We start from the raw sequence: 9,627 nt of genomic DNA, 5'->3' as shown, positions 1-9,627 counted from the left end.
GCAGCAATACCCTATATTCCATTGAGGGCTTTCTTCACCCGCTTCATGCAGGCATCGCAGTCTATGGAGACCTAAATCTAATCTAATATAACGTAAATCTAAATCTAGCGTAAATAAACGTAAATCTAGTTAAAAATAAACCTAAATCTAATTTAATGTAAGTCTACATATAACCTAATCTTTAACGTCTTTTAAGATAGTTTCCTACGACGTTATAACTCTCTTCTTCTTGTGTGTGTGCGCGTGTGTGCCAATAAAAAGAGATAAATGGTATAACCTTTCTATCACCCATGCCAAGTATGATAGATTGATTATGCCATTTCCCTCTTGAATAATAGGTCTTGAGTTCAACTCCTCGTCGGCTAGATCTTTAGGTCTTTTAATTTTAATTAGTTTCCTACGACGTTAAATTAGTTTCTCTCTCTTTCTCTCTCAATGTGTGTGCGTTTTTTTGGATCGTATGCATGTTTTCTCTCTCTTTTCCTCTCTCAATGTGTGCGTTTTTTGTTTATGCATGTTCTCTCTCTCTTTTCCTCTCTCAATGCGTGAGTTTTTTGTTTATGCATGCTCTCTCTCTCTCTTTTCCTCTCTCAATGTGTGTGTGCATTCTTTGTTTATGTATGTGTGTGTGCGTTTTTGTTTATGTTTGTACTCTCTCTCTCTCTCTCTCTCTCTCTCTCTTCTCTCTCTCTCTCTCTCTCTCTCTCTCTCTCTCTTTCAAAAACACTATGTGTGTGTGTGTGTGTGTGTGTGTGTATGTGTGTGTGTGTGAGAGAGAGAGAGAGGGAGAGAGAAAGAGGGGAAGGGAACATGAGAATGAGGAGAGGGAAGGAGCATACCTGGCTCTCCTTCCTCTCCTCGTGTGTGTGTGTGTGTGTGTGTGTGGAGAAGAAAAAGAGAGAGAGAGAGAGAGAGAGAGAGAGGGAGAGCGTTACCTGCTCCTTGCTTGAGGGCACTGAAAAACTCAGATCTGAGATCTGAGTTTTTGGGCGCGCTCGGTTATTTTTTTAGCCCAGCCGGCGTCGCTTTGAGCGTCGCAAATTAACAAAGAAATTTGCGACGCTCATAGCGACGCCGGGATTATTTTTTTTTGAGCGTCGCTGTGTGAGCGTCGCTAATATGAATAGCCTCTTGTAGTGTTCCGTGGTTTCTCTTTTCTCTGTTTGATCTGCACTTGATATTTCCTGATTTGCTTTAAGCTCTTCTGAAGGTTTGCTCAATGAAGATGAATCATCTTCAATAAGATTTGCTTTGGCATTCTCCATTTTAACTGTGCTTGAGGACTTTGTGCTGTCGTCCGCAAGTGACGAGTCTTGGTCTTCATTATTTGTTATCTGTGATGACTCCATCATGTTTGAATTATATATCTATGACATGTTCTGAGCCATTGGCATTCCCATTATGATGTCTTCTGGCATATCTTTTGTTGTGATCACATGGAATTGAGCTATGATTATCTGTGAACTTACTTCAATGGTGGTGGAGATGATTCCCCAGCATTTTGCTTGTTTGTTTCTAGATATTCTCACAATTTAGGAGCATCTTCCAGTTGTGGTTGGCCACGTTTTTTCCAAGTGCAAAAAGACATGAGGTTCTTGTCTAGTTGAAAATCTAGCTTTATTTCTCTTAACATCTTTTCTTCGTTTTCACCAACAATGTTGCACTTGATCGTCTTAGGAGTGATTGTGTCCTTTGGTTGAGCTTTATCTGCATTTTCTTTGCTTTGATCACTTTCTTCAATCGATGTTGGCTTGTTTTTCTCTAATACTAAACCTTTTTGCAACTATTGAGCATTGTCCACCTACATCAGAGTAACCTTAAGCATGCAATTAACTCAATTAGGCACACAATTAGCAACGCACATTCACCAATTAACAATTGAAACTTGTCAAATTCATACGTCACCAAATCTTTAAAATTTTGGCATTATGACGGCATGAAAATGAACGAACAAAAAAATTTCAATCCAACATAGCATCGACATTGCATTGCATCAACATAGCATAGCATTACATTGCATCATCATGGTGGGATCTCTACACAATTCTACACATCTTTAGATTCTAGGGAGCTTGAGAATACCACCTTGATTACCTTTCCATTTAAGATCAATTGAATGGTTGAATGCTCCAATCCTTCATAGCAAATTAGTAAGTTAGCAAAGATTAGTGAAATTAGCAAGGGGTTAGTGTGAAATTAGAGTGTGTAAACACACAATTGGCAAGATATGGTGACACATTAGGAAATTATGAACACATTGCTTCATGCACACACATCCAAAATCCACAAAAACATATACACACAAGTGAAATTAGTAGTGAAATTAATGAGGGAACACATTCTATTATGCCACAATTACACTAGCGTAGGCCATCCTCCTCGGCAACGGCGCCAAATTTTGGGGGCTCCATCATTAAATAGCTTCAATGACCAACAAAATTATCAATCCAGAGGGATCAGCTACCCGGTTAGGGCATGGAAACACTCACACGATTAGTGAGCTAATCATGGCAACACGAATGGTTAACTCTGCGAGGTGAGCTTATTGGCCTATGGAGGAGCTAAGATACAATGAAGGGCAATCTCCATATCCACTTCTCTTCACCTCCAATCAACCCAATCATACACACTAACGATTGCAAGACGCACACAACACTAATCCTATCATGCAACACACTAATCGCAAACACACACACATAGATCTATCGAGCACCACACTGCAATCAAACCTACATGCACACACAAGAAAAAGAGGGAAATCACACAAGATTAGAGAGAGATTAATCACTAATTAGTTACGATTTATCTAATCTAAGCATCATAGGCAATCATAAGAAGCATGAGAGAGGCATAGTGAAAGAGAATGAATCATTGATTAGTGTTAATCAACTCCATAGCCACACACCTCAAGAGCTCTCACCAAAGAGTGTTCTCAACAATGAGCTTGAGAATCCTAATTTCATTTACACACTGCCTTATGTATCTAGGGTAAAAATATGCAATGTTCGGGCGCCCAAGGCCTTTAGGACTCTTGCACTTAATAAATTTGCTACGTAGGCACACTAACTGACGTGTTCTTTACAGCTTGAAACTCCCATTGAGCCCGTAACACATTAAAATATTACAATGGCTTGAAATAAATTGGAAATTTACAATACATGACCATTTTGGAAAACGTGGAAAACGTGTAACTCCAATCTTTACTGCTTCTTTGTATTCATCCTTGATGTGCATCCATATGTCTGCGGTCTTTAGCAGCTTTTGTTAACTGATGTTGACTCAGTTAACAACTAATGTGTCTGAGTTTCTAATATTATTGCTTAAAATTTATGTACTCAATTTTTCAACTTTTGGGCATGTGCGTACAATAACATGTGGGCCTATTGAAAACATCTTCAAGTTTATAAAATTGAATAACGACATGTAACTCAAGATTCTTACAAGTAGCAATCACATGCAAGTGCAAGAGACACAAACCCTATTGATGATGAGCTCAACTATGTGGGAGCCATAGTGATATTTATGAGCTAAATTTATTTGTTTGCAAGAGGGTAATATGAATTTATAGATAACATGAATGTTTGACATTACTAGCTTAAAACTTTTTTCTTAGGTGTTTTTGATATCTTATGATAAAACACGTTATTGCATTGGAGATTGAGGGGTTCCATACTGAGTATAAAGGGGCTAGAGCTTACATGAGATAAGAGACATCTAATTTTATGTGAGTTGATTCTTCAAAACCATTACAAACAACATAAGAACCATACATTTTGCCAACACATAGTGAGAATGCTTTCTTCTATATTTTCTTAGATTCTCTCAGTCCATGGAGGCAAGTTGTGCTTGTTGGTCCTCACTTGGATGTCAGATGTTTGACACCACCAACAAAGCTTTGATCTCAAAAGAGGTAAAAAATGATATAATCTTATCGAGAACGACATGACTTCTACCGAATCCCATCCCCTCACATCGTTAGCACATGAAAAATACTCTAATGAAGAAGAGAGATTAATTGATGCAATGGATGATGAAATACAAAATCTTGCCTTATAGCTGGACATTGACCTTTAAGAAAGACTCAAATATTAGTTGGTTTTCCACATACACTCTCTCTTGATGTAGACTTGACTAAAGAATGGAAACTACAATTGATTCAGTAAGACACGATGATAGAGTGACAAAGATATATGGGTGAAATCATGTTAACGTGTCACACTTTTTCATGTCCCAGACATTGCTAACTAGCACAATTTTGACATATGCTGACTAGTACAATAACATGAGCTACATCTCCAAGATCTATGACATATGATATATCGGTAGAAATCTCCTAAAACAAGGAATCCAAATGTACAACCTCCGACAAATTTTGATATAAGTTGTAAAAATTTTACCTAACGCCCAAATTTTTTAAAATGTATTAACTTGAAATTGCTAATTAGCACAAAAAGAGTGTCACGTTAACATGCTTTCACCCATATACTATTGTGGAAAAATTTCTACTTCAGTTATTGTGTGTACTTGAAGGTCACTTGATTAGCCATACAAGTGACATATGTGTCTTACATACTATGACTAACTATATATTTACTGACCAGTCTACTACTGAGGAGTGTGTGTATATTCTCTCTACCTCAATGAAGAAGAAGAAGAGATACAACCATGGATTGAGCTTCTTGAGTGTGTTTATGAGTGTATGGAATTTCTTATTATCTAAATTTGGTACGAGAGCCAAGTTAAAGTAAATATTTGAGCATTTCAAGCACCGGTGGTGCAAGGAGAGTGAAAGCGTTTTTGGTAGATTGCATGATAGCACTTCAATTTTTTGGCCACATCCCTCACTCAAAGTTTCCAATTGATGCACATGATGGCTCTATAGAAAGACACTTTGAATGCTATGACTTATCAAAAGAAATCTACAAAAAAAAGAAAAAAAAACTTAATCAACTCCAAAACAATAATTGAATAGAGATGTTTTTTGCATATAAATTTCTCTTAAATTACTTGTTGGCATCTGATAAGTAAAGAGTGGCTAATTTAAAGTGTATATAGTAGGTTTTGGACACTTGTATATGCATAAAAGTTGAGAGGTGTGTGCAGATCTAAGAGATTGGAGGAAATGTTTAAGTGACTTGAAGCTTATGTGTGAAGTTGTGGTTTTTTGCACATACTAGCATAAAGATTGTGGAAGCAAAGAGACTTTCATGTACATCATGCATTGATGGTATTTGTAATTTGAAGTATTTGAAGCAAGTATGGATGATTCTTCTTTGCAAATAACTCAAATTGTTGGTGAAAATCTCACAAAAGACAACTACTATGTATGGACTTATTGAATGGAGAACTTCTTGATGAGCAAAGGTATATGGGATCTTGTCACAAGTGAAGATGTATGTCTAAAATTTCCTCCAAATCCTTTGAAAGAGAAAAAAATTGTACAAATTGTGAATTAAAAAATCACAAAAAGTGTTGCATTGGGTTTCCATGTGTATTTCAAAAAGCCTGATACCTCATATCAAGAAGACTAGTACACCAAAGGATGCTTGAGATGCTATGCATAAGATGTATGGTAGAAGTATTGAGGCACAAAGGATTCAATTGAAGCAAAAGTTGCATGGAGTATGGCAAAGAATCCATATAATAATTGAATATGTGGTTGAAATTAGACAAATTATGAAAGATTTGGCATTCATAAATTGTATAGTTGAAGAAGATGATATTGTTTTGGTTATGATAAATGGTTTAAGACCACAATATATGTCATTGGAAAACTCTATTTTATTGAGAGGTATGATGTTGGACTTTGAGAAGTTGATTGCTTTACGTATGGCAAAAGAAGTGAAACTTGGTCTCAATGCATCTTCAAGTGGCTCAAATAGAGATGCAGTTTTCTATCATAAGCGTAAAGATGGGCAATGTATGGAAGAGTAAATCATGTGCAAGGAAGAGGCAATGATTATGTTCAAAGACCCCCTATACAAAGAGGAGGTGGTTTTATTCATAGTTCAAGGGGGAAAGTCGTGCCACAAAGTAGAGGTAGTGCTTTTGTGCAAATAGATAGACGTTGTAACTATTGTGGTAGATATGGACATTTGAGGGAGCGTGTCATCACAGATAGAATGAAATTTGTTGTGGTAGAAGTCATGGGAGACCACAATCCTCTCAGTTTTTTGAAAGAGGGGGTTATAGTGGTGCTCATGAATCATGATGTTGATTCTCACGGTTATTTTTTTGCTATGATATGTGTTCTTGAAAGCATGTCCAAACGGGAAGTGATAGAAGTTGGTATGTTAATTCTAAATGCACCAATTATATGACTTGTCATGGAGAATGGTTTGATGGAAAGAAACCTATACCTAATGAGGAGTATGTGGCTATGAGAGATGATACTATGTATGTAATTACACATGTAGATGATGTACCATTGATAACAGAGAGTGATGTGTAAAATACTTTGGGAGAGTGTTGCATACACCGACTATTTTCAAAAGTTTTGTTTCCATTGGAAAAATGGCTGATCAAAACATGCAAATTAAATTCACATTAGGTGAAATTTGGACTCACAAAGGGGCCCTTTAAGCAATTTGACTTTACCTCTCTCTACCAAATGAGTGCATGGATAAATTTTTGCAAACAAACTCCAAAGTTGGAGGAGGTTTGACAGTTAGAATGTCCTCTTCAAGCTCTATCTACTGATATATAGCACGCCATGAGATTCCTCATATTTTATAAGTTCTTTTTCTTATTCACTTAGATTCCAATAGAGTTGTCACATCATAGGTGAATCAAAAAAAGAACCTTCTAAAATATGAGGAATCTCATGGTGTGCTATATATCAGTAGATAGAACTTGAAGAGGACATTCTAACTATCAAACCTCGGCCAACTTTGGAGTTTTTTTGCAAAAATTTATCCATGTGCCCGTTTTGGTAGAGAGAGGTAAAGTCAAACTCTTTAAAGGGCCCCTTTGTGAGTCCAAATTTCACCTAATGATAACTTTGGTTGTTTTATACATGATATTAGCCATTCTAGACGTGGGAAGTTACTTAGAAGAGACAAGAAAGTTGGACAACTGCTTATGTTGGATGTAGGTAATTTAGTTCCTCATGAGAATATATACACAAGGGTTGCACATAATGATGAAAATGTGGAGTTATGGCACAAAATAATTGGGCATGTAAACTTGAGAAAGCTAAAAATGATGCAAAAGAATGATATTGCTAGAGGATTGCCACATTTTGGTAACTTGGATCTCAACCATGTATGTGAAGTATGCCAATTTGGAAAGCAAACAAAATTGTCATTTTTTTGTAGAGAGACAATCCATATGCATCCATTGGCCTTGATTCATAGTGATGTATGGGGTCCTTGTGAACATACTTCACGTGGAAATCTTACTTTTTGATTTGCATTGATGATTATAGTCACTATACTTGGATTTACTTTATGATGCATAAACATCAAGTGTTTTGAGTGTGGCGTTTAAGAACATGGTTGAAAATCAAGTTGGAAGATATGTAAATGCTTGATTCTTGATAGTGGTGGTGAGCATATCTTACATGATTTTGATGCATACCTATGTGAGCATGGTATTCAAAAGCAAGTTACATGCCGGTATACTCCAAAACAAAATGGTGTGGCCGAGAGGAAGAATAGAGTGACTATGGAAGTTGTGCGGGCTATGATGAATGAGAAACACATGCCATTTTACTGTTGGGATGAGGCATGTTTTATGGGTGTCCATATACTCAAAAGAAAACCTCTAAAAATTGTTCATGATGTATCTCTTTATGAGAGACTTTGGGGGAGAGCCTACTGTGACATATTTTCATGTATTTGGAATCATCTACTATGTACATGTATTGCATGAGGTGAGAAGTAAAATGGATGCAAGATAGTTTAGAGATGCATTTCTTGGATATTTGAATGAGAAGAAAGGATAGAAGTGCTATGATTTGACAAGAAGAAATGTGTATGTAAGTGAAGATGTAGTCTTTTGTAGGATGATTCTTGGTATAAAGAAAATAATGTTGAGTTCATTGATGAATATGAGAATGAAGATGATCATAATATACATAGAAATCTTGTGGAAGAGAAACATGTAACTAGAAGTATGTCTGGACCACAAGATTCACGTGGTGCCAGATATCAGAGAACCCATGGAGCAGTAGATTGAGTTACACAACTCAAGAGAAAGCTAAGAAAAAGATAAATTAGCATGATGTAGATGGACATGTTTTGGATAGTAGTGTGGATAGTAGTGTGTTGAGAAGTAGTGGACGCTATATATCACCGCATGAAAGGCAAGTACAAAGGGAGCCGATCTTGCAAAGATCACAAAGAGTTAACCGATTGATAGATTGATAATAATATCTATATGAGGGTGTATTATGTTTATATGATAGTAAAAGTTCAACATGTGAAGAAAACTTGCTACAAAGAAGCAATCCAACGTGAAGAATGGAAAGATGCTATGTATGAGAAGATAGAAACTCTTGAGAAGAATAACACATGGGATTTGGTACCATTATCTCATGGAAAAAAAAGCTATTGGTTGTAAATGGGTTTGTAAGTTACTAAGCTCAAATGCAAGGCTCATGGAAAGGTAGAAAGATATATAGGAAGGTTGGTCACAAAGGGATATGCCAAACTCATGGCTTGGACTATGATGAAACATTTAGTTTGGTTGCAAAAATGTCTACCATGAGGATTATGTAGCATTGGTGATAATAAATGGATAGAAATTGAAGCAAAACTATGTGAGAATTTATTTTTTGAATGGAGATTTATAGGAGGAGGTGTACATGTATCAATCACAAGGGTTTGTGCATCAAAGTATCAAGACTATGTATGTAGATTGAGGACAGGTCTCTATGGTTTGAAATAAGCATCACAAGCATGGTGTGAGAAGTTTAGCAAGATGTTAAAGAGATTCAAATTCATGCAATCAAAGGTGGATCACTCACTTTATGTATTGTAAGACAATTGTGCCATTGTGGTGATTTATGTAGATGACTTAATCATTACAGGAGACAATATGACTGCCATTAAAGAAATTGATCAAAGATTGCAGGCAGAGTTTGACATGAAAGATCTTGGTGAGCTACTATATTTTCTTGGAATTGAAGTCATTGACACAAAAGATGGCATATGTCTTATTAAACGTCAATACATCCTTGACATACTTTAGAAGTTTAGTATGATGGCATGCAAGCCATTGGATGTACCATTGGATCAAAATATGAAGCATGTGGATGATGGAAATTAATTTTAGAGTATGCATACATGTTTCAAAATATTTTTGGTGGATTTTCTTGGCATTGAATCATTGACACAAAAAATGGTATATGGATGATTCAAAGGAAATCCATCCTTGACATGTAAGCCATTGGATATACCATTGGATCTTTGTTGATGATGGAAAATATTTAGAGGATGCATGTACATGTTTTGGTGGATTTTCTTGGCATTGAAGTCATTGACACAAAAGATGGTATGATGGCATGCAACACATTGGATGTACCATTGAATCAAAATGTGAAGCTTGTTGATGGTGGCAAGTATTTAGAGGATGCATACATGTTTCAAAAGATTTTTGGTGTATTTTCTTGGCATTGCATTCATT

General features: G+C 36.2%; 1 pseudogene; it reads left to right on the top strand.

Moving 5' to 3' along the window:
- Positions 1-5,258: 5,258 nt before the first annotated feature.
- LOC147442423 (uncharacterized) lies at positions 5,259-9,192 on the top strand (annotated as a pseudogene).
- The last annotated feature ends 435 nt before the right edge of the window (positions 9,193-9,627 follow it).

Source organism: Adiantum capillus-veneris, chromosome 14 (genome assembly GCF_014529385.1).
Source record: "Adiantum capillus-veneris isolate H3 chromosome 14, ASM1452938v2, whole genome shotgun sequence".
NCBI lineage: Eukaryota > Viridiplantae > Streptophyta > Polypodiopsida > Polypodiales > Pteridaceae > Adiantum > Adiantum capillus-veneris.
This window is presented reverse-complemented; position numbering and strand designations above follow the sequence as displayed.